The sequence below is a fragment of the Cydia splendana genome, chromosome 6, assembly GCF_910591565.1.
Source record: "Cydia splendana chromosome 6, ilCydSple1.2, whole genome shotgun sequence".
In the NCBI taxonomy this organism is placed as follows: domain Eukaryota; kingdom Metazoa; phylum Arthropoda; class Insecta; order Lepidoptera; family Tortricidae; genus Cydia; species Cydia splendana.
The window spans coordinates 7,214,945-7,236,486 of record NC_085965.1 but is presented as its reverse complement, the minus strand read 5'-3'; the positions used below and the strand labels follow the sequence as shown (position 1 = coordinate 7,236,486).

Sequence of the window (21,542 nt, the reverse complement as noted above, 5' to 3'; positions counted from 1 at the left end):
AGTGACGCTCTTTAAAGCATATTGTCAGACCTTTTACACCTGCAGCCTGTGGGTTAACTACACGCAGAAGGCGCTCAGGGCCCTTAGAGTCCAGTACAACAATGGTTTTAGGATGCTGTTGGGGTTGCCGCGATTTTGTAGTGCATCGCAAATGTTTACCGATGCTCACACAGACAGCTTTGCCGCTATTTTGCGCAAAAGAGGGGCATCCTTAGTGAAGAGGTTGAGTGGCAGCCCAAACAGCATACTAAACACCATTGCAGATAGATGGCAGGGGCGCTTCCAGGAGCACTGGAACCGTTTGCATTGCTCACTAGGTTATGTATGATTGTGTTTTGACTGTGATAATATTTATGTGTGTATTAATTGTACTAACGCTAGCTCTTAAGTTATTTTTTGTTACTAACAACTATGGACATATGTTTCCGAAATAAATTATTTGAATTGAATTGAATTGAAAAGAGTTAAGAGTATGATGCCTGGAATGAACAATGTTTTTTTGTGACTATTAAGTTAGGGCTATATTAGAGCTATCTGATCAATATAATAGCGTAATTATTAGCCTGTGATTATTATATAAAATCAATAGGTAATCAGTGTAGTTGAGCTTTCAATGGTCATGTCTATCTAGTTGTAGTCCTGTAGTAGTGAGATGAAATATTCGATTTTTATTTCTTTTCTGCGGATATTTTATGAGAGTTCTAGTCGGATCCCTAATAGTTGTAGGTGTTTTTTTTTTTCGTTAATCTGCATATTTAAGCGAAAAAAATAAAATTTGAAAATATGCATGAACCTCGCATATGACACTCCAGCATTACGAGTCGTAATTTACGACCTCAATAGCATCGAATGCAAGGAAATAACACTTCTAGACGATTTCCTTATCGTGATGATTAATTTGCCTTTAGTCTTAATCTTCCCGTAGATTTATTAGACAGGCATTCAATTCCTCCCCCGCTTGATTGTACCCGTTAGCGAGCATCTATTTGTACGTTTAATCCCGCCTCTAGCTATCACCGATATTCTGCATTCTGACATTCCGACCAACCACAATATCTTCATCTAAATAACCGGAGCAAATGTCGGGTTTTTTACGATATTCCTTTCTCGCAATCGAGAAGGAACTTAAAGGATTCCTTATTAATGCTTGTGTGATGGAAACATACTATTTGACACTTCGGCAGTCCACAAATGTGAGATTTTCGAGAAATGGGCCCCAGAGGGCTAAGCTGAAGGTTTCGTCGTTTTCGTCAGCCAGATTAGTAGAATTGTAACTAGACTTCAATGTTTATAAAATGAGCCCTTGTTGCTAAAGCCCCATTTAGACGGTTCAAGAACTTTTATTTACATTGCGGTCTTTACATTGCGGTATTTGGTCGATTGACTGAATTCATTGTACTCTGTAGTTAGCAACGTATCGAAATTGCATGCAAGTTCTTGAACCGTCTAAATGGGGCTTAAGGTTGCCACAACAGGCGTATTTGCCGCCAGCGTGCTAAAAAAATCATATTTCAACCGCACCACTAAAGGAAGTCAATAAATCCGATATTCGTCCGTCCCTTGCCATCTAGCCAACGTTACGGCGCATACCGTCGCCAGAGCCTTTGTAAACAAATCACGCGGCCGTAAATATAGGTCGGCGGCGGCGCGCATCGCGGCGACAGACGGCCGGCGTATTTTTGGCAATGCAACTGTCGCCCCCAACTGTGCCATTCTCTGAAGCAAAGTTCATTGAAGAGTGGTTCACTCGTAGATAATCCGTTGCGTAATTAAATCAACCAGTAGAAAAATTCCGCCTAAGTAAAGCTCTTGACATAACATACTTAATTCGGTAGGTAACTGACGACAGGGACGCAGCTGTTGTTATATGTAACGTTACACACGATAGAGATATCTGCATCTCACTTCTACGTATTGCTGCGTCCCTGTCGTAATTTTTGCTCAAATTTGCTGAATTAAGTAAGGTGTGTGAAGCGCTTAAGTATGCAGAATTTTACGGGCTCTTTATGTGGTTTATTAATGAAATAATCGCAACTATCACGATTATTATTTTTATTTAAGGTAAACGTCCTAGTGTCGTGCTAACGCTCAATAGTTAGATGACACCCTGTTGACTCTTCTATTGACAATTTGACACTGACTTAAGTTAAAGATGACATGTACTGGGACTGTGACGAGCACTCGGACGTCAAACTTACTTCCATATTTTTCGGAATAAAGTGCCTGATTTATTAGTTTTATAACAATTATAACCAAAAAGTCAAGTCAAGAAACGAATATGTAAACTTGTAAAGAAATAACTCGTAAGCATTCGATTTGAATGACAACATAATTTCAAACCCCCTTAAAATGTTTATTTCATCGTGTCGTATTCTAACCAAATCATGTTTGTTGGTGGATGATTAAAAGTCACTTTATATTAAAGAAAATTATGTATTTTCCATGAAAACAAAATTAATTTACAGAGCGATGTGAACAGTGGGAGTTGTTGAGAAAGAAGAGAGTGATTGAGTTAGTGAATGGATAAACTAATAGAAAACATTCGGTCAATTATGGTTGCGTTCAGAAACATAATCCCGGGGGATGGTTTTACCATTATACAGTTTTTTAAAGTTAAGTAGCCCTGGAACTAATGCTAATGCAGAATTACAGATAAACAAAGTAAAGAAATGCTTTTATAAAAATAATAAAAGGTTAGTTACAGTAGCATTTACCTGGTTGGTTATAGTTAGTTACATTTACCTTATAAGTACATGAGATCAAATTTCACATAGAGATCCGGTTTTAAATTATTAGATATTCATTAAAAAATAACATTTGTTAAAGTTTTAAGCATAACTACATTTGACCAACAAAATTAAACTTTGAAGACTATTTTCTTAAACATTACAAGCTAGGTACATTTTTTAAATGCAGATTACAAAGTTTCAAATAATTAACACATACATTTAAATTTAACAGAATGATAGATATTATTATCAAGTTATCATGAACATGCATAGATTTACATTTCAATAGGTAAGACACTAATTTTGTTTATGGCCCTACTAGTAATGTTACCATTAGGTAGCTTCAAGTCTACCACCCTTGCTTTTTTGTCAGCGCCATAATGAATTTTGGTGATTCTGCCTACTGGCCACTGCAATGGACTGCATCTAGAATCTCTAAGAAGCACTAGGTTATCTAATACAACGTTAGATTGTGAGTTATGCCATTTAGGCCTGTTATTCAATAGACTTAAATATTGTTTGTGCCAAGCCTTCCAGAAATGTTGATGTATTTGTGCGCAACGGCGCCACAAGCGTAACCTATTTTGAGGTATAGATGTTATGTCAGGCTCAGGAATGGCATTTATTGGTCTTTGAATTAAAAAGTGACCCGGGGTCAGGTATGTAAAGTCTGTGGGATCTCTAGACATTTGCGTTATTGGTCTTGAGTTAAGAATCCCTTCTGTGGTCACTATGATACTATTAAATTCTTCATAAGTAAATAAACTGTTACCTATGACCCGCTTAAAATGCTTTTTTGAGCTTTTCACGGCTGCCTCCCAGAGGCCCCCAAATGTAGGTGAATAGCTAGGAATATATTTAAAGTCTATATTTTTTGATACTGCATAGTCTATGACAGAATCTTGATGGTCTTTAGAGCTTAAATTTGAAAGTTCTTTAAGAGAATTGTCTGCTCCAATAAAGGTTTTGGCGTTGTTACAAAAGATTTTTGATGGATATCCACGCCTTGCTGTGAACCTTTTTAATGCAGCAATGAAGGCTGGGGTGGTCATGTCGGAGACTAATTCTAAGTGGATGGCTTTAGTGGCAAAGCACACGAATACACAGACATAAGCTTTTGTGACAATGCTTCTTCTTATTGAAGATTGTTTGATGCTAAAAGGACCACAATAATCTATACCAATAACATCGAATACTCTATTGAAGGGCAAAGACCCCATTAGCTGAGAAGCAGCTTGAGCTTTAAATCTATAGCAAGTGACACATTTTCCTATTATTTTAGAGACTTCTTTATTGCAGTTAATAATCCAGTATGTCTGAGCTAGACTGCTCATGGTATCTTTTAAACCACCATGTAATAAGGACTTGTGCTCATATTGGATTATTAAACTAGTCACAAAACATTTTTTGGGCAAAATCATTGGATGCTTTTGTGCATATGTGATATTTGCATTTTGAAATCTTCCTGTCACTCTTAGTACATTGTTTGCATCTAAAAATGGAACTAAACTTTTTAAATTACTCTTAATAGGTAACTTGTTCTTTATACAGTGTATTTCTTGTTTAAAATACTCATGTTGCAAGAGTGATACAATTTTGTATTTAGATTGTTGGATTTCACTTACAGAGAGATTGCCATTAGCTTTATTATTTGAATTTTTACAATTATTATAGAATCTCAGAATCCAAGCAACTACTCTTTGTAACTTTATCCATGATGAGTATTTTTTAAGTAGTTCTGGCTCATTTGGTGTAGCAATCAAACAGGCCAGATGACTGCTGACAGTCTCATTGATGTTTTCTGTGCTGTTTGTGACTGTGAATGGCTGGGGATGGTAGTTAGAGTCCAGAAAGTCACTTGGGCCATGCCACCACAAGTCATTTTTTGCGAGGTCAAGAGGACTGCAGCCTCTAGATAAGGTATCAGCCGGGTTGGTTGCTCCACCAATATGGCTCCAAATACAATTACTAGTTAAATTATGTATTATCTGTACTCTATTTTTGACATAAACAGGTAATTCTTTTTTTGACTTTATCCAGCACAAAGTTACCTTTGAGTCAGATAGTAAGTATACATCAGTTATTAGTATATTGTTCAAAATTTGTTTTAACTTGTCAAATAATTTTGCAAGCAACACCGCTGCATTCAATTCTAATTTTGGAATTGTGAGTTCATTTTTGATCGGGGCTATCTTTGATTTGCTGCATAGCAGGTTCATGGTAGCCTTTCCATTTTGAAAGGTTCTTACATATATGCATGCCCCATAAGATTTGGCCGAGGCATCACAAAACCCTATGATTTCTACTTGATCCTTGGTAGGCATTACTAGCCTTTTTATTTGTATAGTGGGCTTCTCCAATATTTCTTTGTGAAATTTAATCCATTTACTTAAGAATTCCTCTGGTATTGGAGAGGTCCAGTCCAAATTTTGCCTCCAAAGATCCTGTAGAAATTGCTTTGCCCTAACTACTATAGGCCCTGCCAGCCCTAAGGGATCAAAAAAGGACCCAATGAAACTAAGGATTGTGCGCTTGTCCCAATGTTGTATGTCTTTGTTGGGATAATTAATTTTGAAAACATCTTGATTGGGATTGAATACCATGCCTAAGGCTTTGAGATCAGTTTTCATGGAGAGCTGGTGATCATCAACATAGCAAGATTCAGGAGAGATATCAGTTAGCAGTTCGGGATCATTGGCTGCCCATTTGTGCAGATGGAAATCTGCATGAGACAGCAAGTTAGTAAATTGGTCTCTTACCTCCAATGCATCCTTGATGGAGTCTGCTCCGAAGAGTGCATCATCCACATACATTGCAGTGCGGACCACCTCTGCTGCTTTAGGAAGCTCTGCCTCATACCTTGTCGCCAGCTCCTCTAGACATCTTGTCGCCAGGAAACTCGAACTTTTTTGCCCGTAGGTCACGGTCTGTAATTGAATGATAATTAGTTCATTGTTGTTATTGCGCCATAAGATATTTTGCAAGTGATGAAACTTGGGGTCTATTCTTATGGCTCTGTACATATTTTGGATGTCAGCCATCATTACATATTTGTGAACTCTGAATGATATCAATATATCAAACAGATCTTTTTGAACTTTAGGGCCATTTAGTAACATATCATTAAGACTGTTGTATTCTTTGCCTGCCCTAGTATTTCCATTGAAAACTACTCTAACTTTATTTGTTTTTCTGTCCTCTCTAATGACAGGTAAATGTTGCATGAAATACAATTGTTGCTTATTAGAGTTTGTTAGGGGCAGCACCTTAGCATGACCAAGCTCTATATATTTATTTATAAATTCTTTGTACCTTTCGTGCAAAATTTGGTCCTTTTTGAATCGTTTTTCTATACAATTAAGGGTTTTGAATGCAATTGGAAAGGTATTGCCTAGATTAAGTTGATCCATGGGCTGAGCAAGGGGGAGAGACACCTGAAACTTGTTATCAATTAATTGTACCGAGCGTTGAAACTCGGCCTCACAGGAGTCCTGCTTTGCTGTAACCTCCGATTTCATTTCAGGAACAATTTCTGTTTCCCAAAATTTTGTTAGGAGGTGCTCAATATTATTATTGGCCTCATGGGTGGCCACATGCAATGAAACATGATGGCAGGTTGTTGCTCCATTATAACATGGAGTATCGCCAGATATGACTGTACCAAATTCTGTACCGATGAGGTAAAGTTCTGTATTTGAGATTTTGGTTTTGCTGGGCAATAATATTTTGCAAAATATGCTGGCAGAAAACAATAATGAAATATCACCTGGAATTGACCATTCATTGTCTGCTAGTACAACAGAATTTGGTATAGTGAATTTACTTGTATCTGTTTTGTTTTCTGGCAATTGTGTTGTGATTTTGTCCACCAGTGAACATGTTACTTGCAAGCTGTAATTTGAATGCAGCGACTCAAATTTGGCATTTACAGCTTTTGATGTTTGATTAGATTGACACTGTAGAGCTGAAATGTTGAGGTTTTTACTTATTGGCTGCAAATTCAAGGCTTTGGCAAGACTATTTGTCATGAAAGAAACTTGGCTGCCACAATCAATCAAACCTCTAGCTGTAATATAGGATTTACCATCTGGCATAGATCAGTAACGACAGCATTTGTTGAGTTAACATGGCAACTGGTAACTTTTGGCTCAGGTTCATTATGCAACAATGTGTTGTGAGCTTTACTTTGACATGTGGAGCATTTGAAATGAAATTTACATTTATTTTTGTGCATACCTAAACATATGGTACATAATTTGTGTTTGGCAGCAAGCTCCCGTCTTTCATTGGGTGATTGTGCTGCAAATATTGGGCAACAAAACAGTTTGTGTGATGTTGCTTTGCAACATAAGCATGAAGGTACTGATATATTGGCCACATTACACACTTTAGCACTTTTAGTTTGATATGTATGCGACTTACCTTCGCTTTGTTGGCTTTCTTCAAAGCTGCTGGCTCTCCTCTCCAGAAATGACAAGAAGTCTTCGAGATTTGGCATCTTGTCACTGTCCCTTTCTTGATGATAGGCTCTGCATGAAAACTGATCCACCTTTTTTAAGATAATAGTTAGTACAATTAAGTCCCATTGCTCTGTTGGCTGACCTAGGGCCTTAAGGGCGCCTAGATGCTGACGAGTATTGGCTACCACGTCCCGCAGGTTGCTTGCAGAACCTTTTACAATGGGTGTGCTATCTATTATAGCTTGGATATGATTGTTTATTACCAGAAATTTATTGTCATACCGCAATTTAATTAGCTCTCTGGCTTTAACATATGATTCGCAGGTTAATGGAAGACCTTCAATTAACGCTAATGCTTCACCTTTCAGGTATTTTTTCAAGTAGTATAGTTTTTGCACTTGTTTTAACTTTTCACTGGAGTCTATTATCGCGTCGAAGAGCTCGATGAACGCGACGTATTTTGTGTAATCCTTCCCGCCGTACGTGGGGATGTCGATCTCCGGCAACCGCACTCCACCATGATGACTGGTTACGTCCGTATCTTCTACTTTTGTTTTCGACGATGCCGACGACGTATTGGTTGTGGGCGCTTTTGAGGTTATCCTCCGTAATCGTGAGATGATTTTTATGGTTCTCTCCTCGTGTTCATCGTGGTCTTCAAAGTCTTCAGATGAATCCTTTTCTGTTAATATGGCTAGCTCCAGAGTCAAGTCATTGTATTTTTTTAAGTTTGCTTCAGTTTGTTCTAATCTGATTATTGCTGATTCTTGATCCAAAGGATTGTCCGGTTCGTTTAAAAGTTTCTCTATTTTAGTTGTAAATCCTTTACACCACGCGATTTGCGCATTTAGTTTATTTATTTCCTTGCTTCTCATTTTGATGTTCAATTGCAAACGAAGTTGAAGAATGAAGTTCAGTCAATTATGACATTGACAGCGGATGTCAGATCCGAATGACGTTTCACGAAGTTTGAATGAACGGTCCGAACTTGGCTCCAAAATTGTCATTCCGCTCCTTTTCGGTTTGTCCTTGAATTCATCAAAATGGCTAACGATGGAAGTTGAATTCTGAGAAATGGGCTTGGTCGCGTCGAAACTTGAATTTGCTCAAACTGATGCTGCGGCTTCGAAATATCACTGAAAACCTTCTCGTTTGCTTTGAGGCGCGACTTGGCGATAATATTTCGGTGATATTTTCGCTCGATGAGAGATTTTATGTCCGACCGGCACTTCACACGCGGCGACAACTTTCTTGAAATATCGTAACTTTTACTCGAACTTCACTTGTTTCGGCACCATTTATGTTGGTGGATGATTAAAAGTCACTTTATGTTAAAGAAAATTATGTATTTTCCATGAAAACAAAATTAATTTACAGAGCGATGTGAACAGTGGGAGTTGTTGAGAAAGAAGAGAGTGATTGAGTTAGTGAATGGATAAACTAATAGAAAACATTCGGTCAATTATGGTTGCGTTCAGAAACATGTTTGCTTGTTCATATCTGTTAAGCCCAGTTTGTATGACGCAATCAGTGCCTAATTTAATTTGTTGGCTGTCAATGTGGTTCGTGGTTCTATTCTGTACATTCGATGCTGACTGTACAAGATAGTATCTACTGTTTATTGATTCTGCTGATGCTGTGTAAATGGATACATTCTTGCACGGTCCATTAAATACCAAGTTTAAGTGTAGACCGGCTTTATTGCCAGAACGATAGAGGTGAGTCTTTTCAGACGCTTGAAAGTTTAAGGAGCTTTTTCAAAGTGCCCGATTTCATTGTCTGTGCACAGGCAGCGTAGTTCGAGATGTTTCTTTGACACCGGCACATTTGGGTCACTCGTTGGAATACTAAAGGTTATATCGAGGAAAGTTAAGAAATTAATTAACGGAAAATACCTACAGTGATACCAGCTTCAGAAGATAGGAGGGACCGAAGGGACCACGCCAAAAACGCGTTAAAAATGTGTGAGCAAGTTGCAGGGACCAGTGTGAAATGGCATATTACATTGTATTGAAGGTGATCGTATAAAGCGGGGGTAGATAAAGTAGACGGTTGTTATCGCACTTAGAACTGTCGACTTTCCATGTGACAAAATAAATAAAAAGGAGGTGAATGTGGTGGCGGTGTGGGAAAGCAAAAGGCTTCAATATCAGAGGGCCTACCGCGACAAACGAAAATTTAAATTTCGTTATTTGCCTTTCTTTCGCATGTGTATGGAAGGGCAATAGAGAGACAGATAACGAAATTTCTATTTTAATTTTTCGCGGTAGGCACTCAGTTTCTCGATAAACGCTCTAAAACTGAAGATTTATAACCTTATACAGCTGTGTAACTTCTTACGTAAAGTAAGCCCAGTGACGTAGACGCTACTGCCTCGCGACAGGACAAAGCCACTTTCTCGCATTAGCACCTGTTAATGTGTATGTTCTCCGGAAAATATGTGGAACAAACCTACGTCAGTACCTCACGTCTACATGCCATCGATGTGAACGAAGAAGGAATACTAATCAGCTTTGTGGAAACCCGTGTAAATCTTATTAAGATTTTGATGTTAAAAGGAGATTTTGCGAATGTAGCCTCCATTATAATGAGAAAAAGGCTGTCATTAGTTTTATTACAGCAAGAATAATTTTTTACGCTTGTGGCACCACATGAGATCAGCTCATTTGGGTTTGTATAATTACTTATCTGTGAAATATCACCAAACCAAACATGGAAATCCCTTAAAGGGATTGTGTACAATAAAATGATTACCTATTATACTTACTAGGTAACTGTCAAATAGTTACTTAGCATTTTAGAAGGGATTGATAAAGAACGTTAAGAAGTCAACAGTTAGGTGGAATGCTCTGAGAATTACGAATATATGCAGCAATATGTATCTGCGAATCGTACTGAAAAGTCAACTATATTCAATGAGTACCAAGAAGACCCTCAGCATTTTATTAAAGTTTTCCTTTAATAACACGCTGCATATGCCACCCCCGTCACTGTTATTGTAAGCAGTCTTGTCAATAAGTCCAGACAGAAGTGCTGCGAACCCTCGGGGTCAGTGCCCCTTCAGACTACGCGACGCCTTACCGTACATCCAGCGATTCTCAATGACATTCTTGACAACTACTTAAGTATAAGAGACCAAGATACGCGGATTTTTATAGAACCTTGATGTCTTTGAGTTAAACGTTATCCTTCCATTTCATTAGCTAAGTCTGCATAGCTCTGTTAGCTGTAGACCTCGTGAACCCCTATGGGACAGCCATTTTGAAAAAAAAAAACAATAAATGCATATAATTTTCGTACCTGCTCACCAAATTTCCTAGAATCGGTTGAGAAATGCGATAGAGTAGAGGAAAACAGTCGGACAGCCAGACACAGCCCAGACAGAACGAAAGCATTTTTGCCCAAGGTGAAACGGAGGTTTTCGCTAACTTTTGATCTATGAAATTCTGCGTAACTAATCCATCTATAACCACTCAACCGTCCGGCCCGCGAACATTTTTTCTTATAAAGTAAGTAAAACAGGAGGCATCAAGACATTTCTACTTAATTGGACGGAAAAGGTTTGTAAAAATAACCAGTATAACTCGATGTAGTAAACAAACACGCACATTCCTAATCACATATACGGATATCAAGATTCTTATCTTTTCGCTAGGGCTGGCCGGCAGACGGTATATCAGATGTTTATTTACATCTTACATCAAAACAAAGTACCTACATAAGCCGAGTATTCTCGAATCAGGATATTCGATCCTGTTGCTACCCGGGCCGTACAAACTGCGAGCACAAGCAAGCTTTTAATTTAACCGTTCAGATATAGGACTTCTTTTCCTTCAACACAACCTTTACTGCTTTTAATCTATAATAAACTTTACCGTTTCTGATTAAAGATCACTTTACTTTGTCAGCGCACCGTACATCAATCATGTTTCGATAACACATGACTGCCGACCGAGTTTTCTTCGGGCAGTGTGTTCCCATGCTTACCGTATGCTAGCGTTCATAAGAACCAGCCTAAGTATGACCTCGATCTCCGTACGAAAGTACTAACTATACGGATCACATTACAGGTTAACCTGGGCGTATTGGAATAAAGCTCCACACTTGGTGTCCGCAAGTTCGGTCGGTTTTTTGTCTTCAACCCGGTTGATGAATTTATACCACGTGCAAGCCGGTGCTTCGTATCAGCTCGTAAAATTCGAACTTAACGGCGTATTGAAGCATGCTTTCACGCTTCTGTTGCACAATACTTCTGTTCTTTATGAATTTCTTCCTAACATGTATTGGTTTAATATTGTTTCTTCTATTAGCTGGCTTATAGCTAGTGTAGCTAAAGAGCTAAAGACTTCTACTTACTTTCGCCATTTCAGTACTGAATTGATACTGTAGGTATGTTTTAAATAAATTTATTTACTCAGTTGGTCTAACAACTGACGATATGTGGCCTTGCGCAGTCGGATCCAAAGTTGGGAATACCCAAACGAAATCTTAAAGTTGTCTGCGATTTTGCGGATGATTTCATCTTTGCCCAAACAGATTTAGAGCTGACAATGTTTATTTGTGGTTTAGCATATTCGTTTTGCTATTTATAATTTCAAATGTTTATAAATATAGGTACAATTATGAATATTTTTAACGGTTGGAAGGTAATCGCAAAATCGAAAATTGAGGAAAGTAATATTCGCGTCTCTATCGCTCTATTTAATTTCAATCGACAATGACATGGACGCATGATGGATAATATTAGATTTAGATGTTCGCCATAGCTTCCCTTTTTTCCCCTCACTGCTCCATTTGGATAAATAAAACACTTTGTTCAATTGTAACCTGATGTCAGAACTTGTTGTTGGACTCTAATGATTTGGTAAAGTTTACAATAACAATAAGTTTATAACGTATATAAACATATATAGTTTAGTTAGTAGGGTCCCTACCCTACCCCCTGTAGGGTATAAAGGCGAAAAGTCCCATATTTTCACGCAAAAAAAGCAACGCTTTTACTAATGATAACATTTTCTTTGTAAATATTAACCATTACTCGCTGCCGAGACAATCCCATTGCTCAGATATGTATTTACTCTAACAGTAAACTTATAACGTTGACAACAGTCAACATGCCGCATTGTTTGTCTAAAAAGTTCTCGAATTAAAATATACGCAAACGTTAACCAATTCACCAAACAAGCCGGCGACGTCAAAACACTGATTCAATAGTAGGTTCGTTGGAACCTGGGCCTTGAGATAGTGCGACGGTCTCGAAATTTATCACCGGGGGCCCCAATTATATCAGCGGTACTTGGTGTTGCTAGCCCCCTTTTTTGCTGATATCTCAGGAGTTTTCGTCTTTGTCTAATGTCCGACATAGGAATTCAGGAATGTCAGGATTTATTCAATATTTTCATTAGGATTTAAAAAAATAAAAACTGATTTTCGATGAGTTAATATCTATTATACGGTGCGTAATTGTCCGTAATTCGACTGTAGGTATAACAATAATGTCGACTGCACAAAAACCAGCAATTTATCTCAGCTTTTCAAATTAATATCTGTAGTGTATTGTAAGTTTTTCCATGAGTCAGACAGTGTTTTTGAGCTAAGTAGTGTCGCTAGGTGAGTTTTTACCACCAAAAATCAGTGCTTTTATCAGATTTTTTTATTCATGTAACTGGCAACCCTAATATTCTGCCAGCCTTGAGTAGGACAACAGCCTAGTCGCGTCACTCAGCGACACGCGGTTAATAATAACCCCTGAATAGTAACTTTTTTCTTATGAAGCCTTCCGTCCAATTGCGCCAGTATTTTTGGGGTAAGTGGTGTCACTTGAAGTATTTTAGCCGGGAATCAGCGATATAATCAGATTTTTTTATTCATATAACTGGCAACCCCAATATTCTGCCAGCCTTGAGCAGGACAACAGCCTAGTCGCGTGAGTCAGCGGCACGTTAATAATAACCCCTGAGTAGTAAGTTTTTTCTTATGGAGTCTTCCGTCCATTCATACCGCGTGCTTTTGGCCAATGAGGTGATATTGTATGTAAATATCGCTTTCCAGCGATTGCTTTAGAAACGAACATTATGTCTGGATTATTTTATGGTTTTCGTCGTTGAATTTGCATTGCCTTCGAAAGTTCTCTTGTGCTGTACTTAGGAATGTCAGATTTTAAAATTACCTGTTCCTTATATTAATTGTATATTTAAGCATTCACTGGTTTAAATTTTCATAAACTGCACTATCCTTATTCTAGTTAGATTAGAAGTGTTTTAGGCATTCATCCAGAAGTAAGACACTACAGAGTAATAATGTTATTTACTAATATGAAATGATGGTGAAAAAATAAAATGGGCGGGCTTGTAACTGTATACAAACTAAATACAATTATAACCTTCGGCAATCATTTACACGTAAAAAAATTTGCTTTGTCACGCGATAAAATAAATACGAGTATACCACATGATTAGTTTCACATATAAATCTAGCGAGTTGCCGCTATAATTTAAACTAATAACTAATTAAGAGGGGGCGTAAAGCCAGGAAGTTAGAAAAAAACAAGAAAGCGAAACTTGCGACGGAACATTTGCAATCGCGCGGGCTTTGACGTTTTACCTCTACAACTCTAAAAGTATAAGGTGGTGGTACTAGTGCTCGACATGCTAATGCCCAATAGATTACACCCTGATGTCACCGGTATTGACAATGACTTAAGTTTCAAGATGATATGTACTGGGACCGCGTCGAGCACCAGTACCACCACCTTACTACCGTTTTAAATTTTGATTTTCAAATTCCTCATCTATATCACTCACAATAATTTACAAATTTACAAGTTGACCAATGGGGAGAGGCGTTATGGTCAGCTGCTTTTAGACTTGTAATTGTAACTTGTAGCTGATGTAAATTCTCTGACAATCCCCAACCCAATGGATCTCCAGATTAGCAGTCTGTTCTGTTGTCCACTGAATCACCGCCCCCGTTAGATAAAGTTCCATCGCCTGTGTGATTGTGCTCGTTCTCACGCTGTTTACGACTTGCTTACCATTTCGCGTTAATCTTCGCATTTTCCTTTTAGGGATTGAAGTTTCTTTCTTCTTCAGCCATTGTTTTTCTTTCTGTTGTGTTGCATTTAAATTTTATAATACACAGAAAACGTATTACTGGCTGTTATTTTTGTTTTGATCTTTACATTTGGTATGCTGATCAGTGGATCCGTATCCCTGTAGCTTAGTCATGTCAATAGCGAGGTCATTGTTTCCCAATTCTTGACAGTAGCATACAAAAGGCTATAAATTAAGGATTGACTCTTGAACAAACCTCCTTATTCCAATTAAAATAACTCAATTTTGGTTAGGCACTTCCTATTCGCGTATGTCGAATCCAATATTTCATCTATATCAGAAATCGCAGTCATTTAAATCGTTCCAGAGATTTATAGGTTCGTTCCGGATGGTGCTGAATAACCGCGAATATCCCTGGATACTTTGGATAGCGCTCTGCGTTATCAGCGGGGAAATATGAGTGTTGGAAACTCAATAGCGCACTCGAGATGTGGGTCGTTCTTTGTGAGATTCTTTGCGACGGCTTCGATCGACAATGGTTTTTTTTGTATAGGTGTTCGCGCAGGATTTGAAATCCTTTGAGAGGGATACATTTGTAACGAAACCACAGAGCACGGTGCTGAAAATTACGCGTGCCAATTGAAAATGTATAACAATAGAAGCACATTCAAAAGAATGTGCTTGCACCAAAAGGTGACATTGCTGATTTTCGGCCGTTTCGTTTGTACAACGACAATATCGCTGATCGCTGCAAACTTGTAATGGAACTACAGAGTAAGTAATAGGCCAAATCTACAATGTGTCTTAAAACTGGATTTGTACATAATTTGCTCAAGTTTACGTTCACAACAACTACAATGTTTCTGTTATCTTCAAATAAAAGATTGCCCGAGATAAACGCATTGCGATAAAATATCGCGATATCGAATGTATTGTTGTAGTAACAATTTATTTTTAGTAATCATGTTGTTAGCTATTCTCGGCGATTAAGTTGGCACCTTCTCGCGCATGAAGCTGTATATTTAGATATCAGGACTAATTAATTAATTTAAACGCTTTCGCAACTGTATATAAGCCACGCTTTAAACGTCATATTTTACTGACGCTGCGAGTCATTGAACTTAAAGCATAACCATAAGACCAATAACCCTTTTAACTAGTCTGTAAGGTATAAAATAGCTTGGCAATTTTTTCTGAAGGCTCTAATGACGCTTGGGTGTCTCTGAGAGGGCTCGAGGGCGACGAGTAGGCGAAATTGCGAATTTCCAGCTCAAGAGAGGAATGCGTCCTAACTGAGGGCTTGTCTGTTGTGTTAGGGTTACGCAGTTGAATGAGGTTACAGCGCTTCGTAGCCAGACTTATTCAGACGCGGGCTCGCTGTTTTTAGTTTGCGACAATGGGGTGGGATGTGCGGGAGCGTATCCCTACTATTTAGTGGTGGTATTACCCTTTTTTTTACAACTTGACTAAAGTGTAGTCGCTGGAATGGTTTTTTATGTGCGTGGTAATAACAAACGTTTAATTATGGTCGGTTAAATTACGGCTTTTACTGCGATGTACATTCACATTGCTACTTTATTTAACTAACTCTAAGTATTTTAGTTTATATCACTCCTACGCGTCTAATAAAGACGCTAATCGAAACAGTAAGAAAACGTTCTAGGGAATTAATATTGAACTAACATCAGTAATTATAATTCCGCTGAATTAATTAATACCTAAGATATAAGACTACAACTAATTAGATCTCTGATTAGATGTCTGTTATTTATCTTTTAAAATCTACATATGATTAACATACTTTAATTTTATAATTAATAATATAATAGATACAAAATAAATATATATATATGTATAGTCTAAACCTAAAGCTTAGAAATTCGCATGAAAGAATAAACTAAGTAATGTTCTAAAATAATGTTAATTTTTGTCTGGGGTTTTTAAATTTATCTATTGTTTATCTTGTAAAATCTACATCTTCTAATTAATAATTATAATACATAGATACAAAATAAATATCTACATAAGCTGTGTAAATCTTATATTAATAATAAAATGTTAGTCTTCTTTGAAATAAACAGCTTATTTTTTTATTATATAGGTATAATAATAAATCTATTTTTCAATACGCAAATGTGTACAGTGTAGTTCATTCAATTCCCGCAAGTGATGAATGTATAATCATGACATCAATTATAGCTACCTACGTAATTAATAATCAATAGTGACGGACCTAACGGGAATTCCCGTGATCCGTCAATTATACCGACACATTTGTTTGACATTTCGGAGGGGCAATTGATTGTTAAGATTTTTTAATACTAATATAAATATCAACTCAATTGAAATACAATTCACGATTTATCTAATTTGTTGTTATCTTCTTTGCAGGTAAACCAGGAACTAGTCGTAAGCATTAAAATTGTCATCAAACCTTCATTATTCTCCGGTGAGATCGTCTAATAATTCTAATATGGAATCTACAACGGTCACTGCAACTAATTTTAAACATTTTACAGGATTCAAATACATACATACATAAAAAAACTTGTTTTCGAGGCCATTTGTTGGTGTTTTCCGTCAAAGTGTTTTCGCCACCCTCCTGCAACCGACTGTGTCATTAGATGTGACGTTCCACGGGAAAAGGTACCTTATGAGGGTTTCTAGTTTCGGAGATATGAAATGTTTTGTAAAGAGGTGAAAAAATGCTCAATATTTTTTTATTGTGTGATCTGAAACCTTAATGCGTAACGTTTGTTTACCTGTTTTTATTTTTGTTATAAGTTAGTTATAAGCCTAGTAATGTCGTCTCAGAGTTTAGTAGAAAAGGTACCTTATGGAAAAAAGATTGAAAATTCCCAAAAAAACTAGTCAATACGGGAAAAGAAGTTTGGTAGTTCTCTACCAATTTCCTGTATTAGCATTCTGCAAAACTAATTTGATAATTTCAGTTCTGGTTGGGGCGCCTCGCAAATATTATGACCGTACATAGACCGACATCACAAATCCAAGTAGTCTGCTATTATACCAAAGTTACTCTCGTCAAGTCTTTCTTAACTAGAATAATCTTCATTTGGTTTGGTCGCATGCAGTAAATCAGCCATTGGTTTGCTGAAAAATGCCAATACCCGACGCATTACCTTATGGAATATCTGAGGTCATTGAACCTCAATGCCGCTTATCTTCAATAGAAACCGAAATATATTATTGATAAGAAATAGACGATTTATACCATTACCAAAATATTATTAGTTTATCCTAACTGTTCCATCGTCATCATGCCTCATCATGTAACTTAATCACAAGGTACCTTTTCATTACATACAAATTATTGGTCTTTTTTAAGATTATTATGACGAAGAACTAATTAAATTTGGGGCAGTTTAATGTAAATTAATATTTTCTATTCATAAAAGATAAACTGTAATATGATTGATATTTACTAGTGATGTATTATTAGATTTATTTCCATAAGGTACCTTTTCGTAAATGTATGGAGCAAATACTGTTATTGTTATGTAAGTTTAAAGTGGCATAAGGGGTTAAATATAGTATTTAGTTGGGGTTTTAGGATTTATTTCATTTGAATGACAGAATTTCTTTCATATGTGCTCAGAAAAATTGATTGTGTGTGACATTAAAAGTAAAAATATTCAATATTGTGATTTTATATGAAAAAGTCAGAAAATACATTTTCACCTCTAAATCGGTATTGTTTGTTGCTTAAACTGTCTGTCAGTGTCGTTTTCTAATAGATAAAATTTAAATCTTGAGAGCTCATTGCAATCAATCGTGAAAATGAAATAAAACTTTATTTTCAAGAGATTGGTTAGTATACACATAAATCAGTCGATATCAAAAGTTTCTATTTGCATTACAGAACAAGTGGCGATATTTTTTTAATCTCAGATATATAAGGTATTATTATTTGTAGTCAACTATGTAACTTACTTCAGGAACATAGTTTTTTAGGCGGCTAAACTTAAAACTTCTCTATCGTAAAGTTGCTCATTTCACAACATTATTTTCAAAAAATCATATCTCTGTAACTACGCAACCTAGAAGGTTGATCTTTTGTGTTATCGATAGCTTATTTATTGTAGATTACTGGGGTATGCATAACTCCATACCCGCCATAAGGTACCTTTGACCGTGGGACGTCACAGATAAGCTCTGTTATAGCATATAGCATATTGTAGGTATTAGGTAGGTACCCTAAGCTTGTACCCATGAATAAACAAATGTCCAATGCGTCTGGCATTTAGCGAGTGGGCTGTCAATTGTCGCGGACACGCGTCACGCCGTTATTTGCTAGATTACTAATTTGTGTGCCGGGTAATTACGTCACTCGGTGACGTCATTCGAATGCGGTTTCGCGGTATTAAATACGGACGCGGAATATAAACACACTTGTTCATAAATATACCTAAGACATATCTGTACATATAATAGGTATATCACTATGCCATGGAGATATGTTTTTGAAACAGTACCTATATTCCAGAGTACGGTACTAAAGTGCAATTTCAAAAAATAACTGTACGTTATACTTTTTCAAGCAATAACTTTTTAATTTTCACGCGAACGAACGAAAACAAAACAAGCACAGCGAATATGATGATTAGGCGTGAAAAAATGTTCTAGTTGAAAAAAATTAAACGGGAAAATATTGCGTCAAAAAATTGCCTAAAACTTATTCTCCCTTAAAAATAATTCAATTCGCTAGCAAAATGGCGTCAGAAAATCTCATCAGACTCAGACCTTGAGCGCTATACCATTCAGGCGCGATCCAACCCCCGTTCGCCATGTTAAAATAATTACGTAAATTCACCCATAAATTGAATGAAGGCATGCGAAACTCTCGTTGCCATGTTCATTTCCTTAGCTGGCGTTCACCGGGTTTATTACAGCGTTAGTTTTTGCCTGCGGTTTTGCTCAAGTGAGATATGGTTATGCCCCTGCTTGGCTGGATAACGCTGTGCCAAATTATGGGAAATTATTTATTTGGCACGTAATGGTGAGCCACCATGTTTTAATAGATGAAGTAAATTTGACAGTGTAAGTGTGAAGTTAACAGTGACGGCATAAGGTGATTAGTTGCACCAAACCGTTTGTCAATGTCATGCTGGTGCTGGTATGAAAAGTTTGTCAATTGCCTATTATCATTTCGTTATCGTATCGTTGATCAGTTCGTTAGCTGTTCTTCGTGTACGATTTTTTAATCAATATTTGAGTCATTAGTAAAAAAAAACAAAAAAGTAATCATAAGTGGTTTTATAATAATGTAATATGTATTATTATCTTGATATATACGGAGCGAAATCCACCTGCCAATAAAATATCCTCGCTCATTCCTGTCCCCGGTATGTTACGTATTCCCATTTTCGCAGAATATATATCTTATCTTCACACTCAGCTTTTTATACAAAGTTGAATTTCCGTTAGATGTGAACCTAACGTAATGTGGTTATTCAGAATTTGTTTATAGATTATTTAATTTTATATCGTGTAAGGGGTTACACGTTAGGTTCGCTTACAAACTTTTTATTGCCGTACTGTAAAGGAAAATCTTGGGAATAACAGCGGTATAATGGTGATATGCTTTTTAAAGAAAAATATGGGGTGATATGGAAGCTATGTTGGTCCTTTGTTGTAAAATACGTTTCGCAAGTAAAGCTTTAGTTGGTATTTTGGTATTTTCAAGAGCTTTTTATGGTAATGTTTAATTTAACGTTTACTTCAGGACTATCATCGTCATTGGCCACAGCATCTTTGCAGACGATAATTGCAGGTATTTTGAGGAGGTAGTCTACAGCCTTACATCGACTGCGATGGCTGTATAGACCAATGGCCGATCGACATTACTTGCCGCATCGATCACAGACGTGTCTTGACACTCTTGACTCCTGGGGTGGTTACGTGGTCTACGATTTCGTTTCTGCTTAAGTTGGTCCAGCCAGAGCTCGTCATGCTTTGCCATGCCTTCCCGCAGGTTACGACGCCACTCCGGTCTCATCTCCGCGCATTTCTCCCAACAGTTAACTGGAATACCGAAGCCATTCATGTCGCGTTTCAGTACTAAAGCTCCCTGAAATCGTCTAGTCCTTTGAATCTCCTGTTCCTACTTGATGATAAATATCTACCTAGAGGTTATTTGTATGTATTTACAAATTAAAAAAAAAACGATAAAAAGTACCGTTCCCCCGATACAACTTTAGCTTGTTATTTTCAATTGATCACTGAACTACCAAAAACTATTTCGGCATAACCGTACAAAGGGAGGCTCCGAGACACCCGGCTAAATCGAAGCAGACGGGGTGAAGGTCGCCAACTTTATTCAACCCCGAAACATCATTCCAAGCTAAAACACCGTCCATCAATAATAAACTTCATTGTACTTATGACTTTTTTTATCTTCACACGGTAGCGCGTTATACGCGAGACCTTCCTTACCGTCCATAGCGAAAAGGCATGTTATTATGAAACTTGTATAGAGATAAGACATTTTACCCGAGCATGCCGGGGGTTGTTTACTCAAAATAACAATCTTAGACGCTGACAATGTCATCAATTGCTATAGCAAGGTTCGGTTTTGTTTGTTTACAGATATTATTTTTGGCTTTTGTGTTACATACTAGATCAGACGTTCCTTTGTTATGTATGAAATTATGAATAGAAGCGTACTTAATAAACCCTGGATTAAGTAGGTACCTAACTACCTACAAATTGCGTCAGTCATTAGCTCCTGGCCACGACATTGCTCGACTGGCTTCGGCTAAGGCGACACCCATAGGTTGGAGTGAGATACAGCGATCGGACCTTTCGTTTACACCTATGGATGTCGCAGCCGAAGCCAGTCGCGCAGTGTCGTGGCAGTGGCGTAAAAGAGATGTCATGTAAGGGTAAAAAAGCTAAAGTCAGCTGTCGCTCCGTTGGTAGATTGAGGAACAGTAGCCACCCAAACACTCAAAAACAAAGTAATTGCCGCCATTAGAGGAATTTGATAATTAAAATCTGTTGATATTTAGACGCCTTACCTTTGTACATAAAAGTAGTGTAACCAGGTATTAGTCACTGGCTGGGAATGAACCTACTGTCAGGGTCGAGCCTCGTAGACCGCAATAAAACGGAAGCTGGGATCCTGTTTGTGACTCACAGTTCTAGATTCGGCACTGTCGCAGTTCGCGTAAACAAAGATGCATTGTTCTTAACGCGTGCCTACTAGGGTGGATCGATTTTCTTTTTTCTCAAATTTTGATTTTGGCAGGAAATAGAAAGTTGCTACTCACAAAAACATTTAA

At 37.4% G+C, this 21,542-nt stretch overlaps 1 protein-coding gene and 1 long non-coding RNA gene across 2 annotated transcripts in view; one reads left to right on the top strand and one right to left on the bottom strand.

Moving 5' to 3' along the window:
- Window positions 1-21,542, top strand: part of LOC134791337 (forkhead box protein K2) — an 80,936-nt gene that overhangs the window by 27,168 nt on the left and 32,226 nt on the right. The gene's annotated exons all lie outside the window — the stretch shown is intronic.
- LOC134791345 (uncharacterized) lies at window positions 4,419-7,659 on the bottom strand. The gene is made up of 2 exons (XR_010144289.1): window positions 7,152-7,659; window positions 4,419-5,656 (listed from the first exon to the last, which is right to left on the bottom strand). It is a non-coding gene; the product is annotated as an uncharacterized LOC134791345 (long non-coding RNA).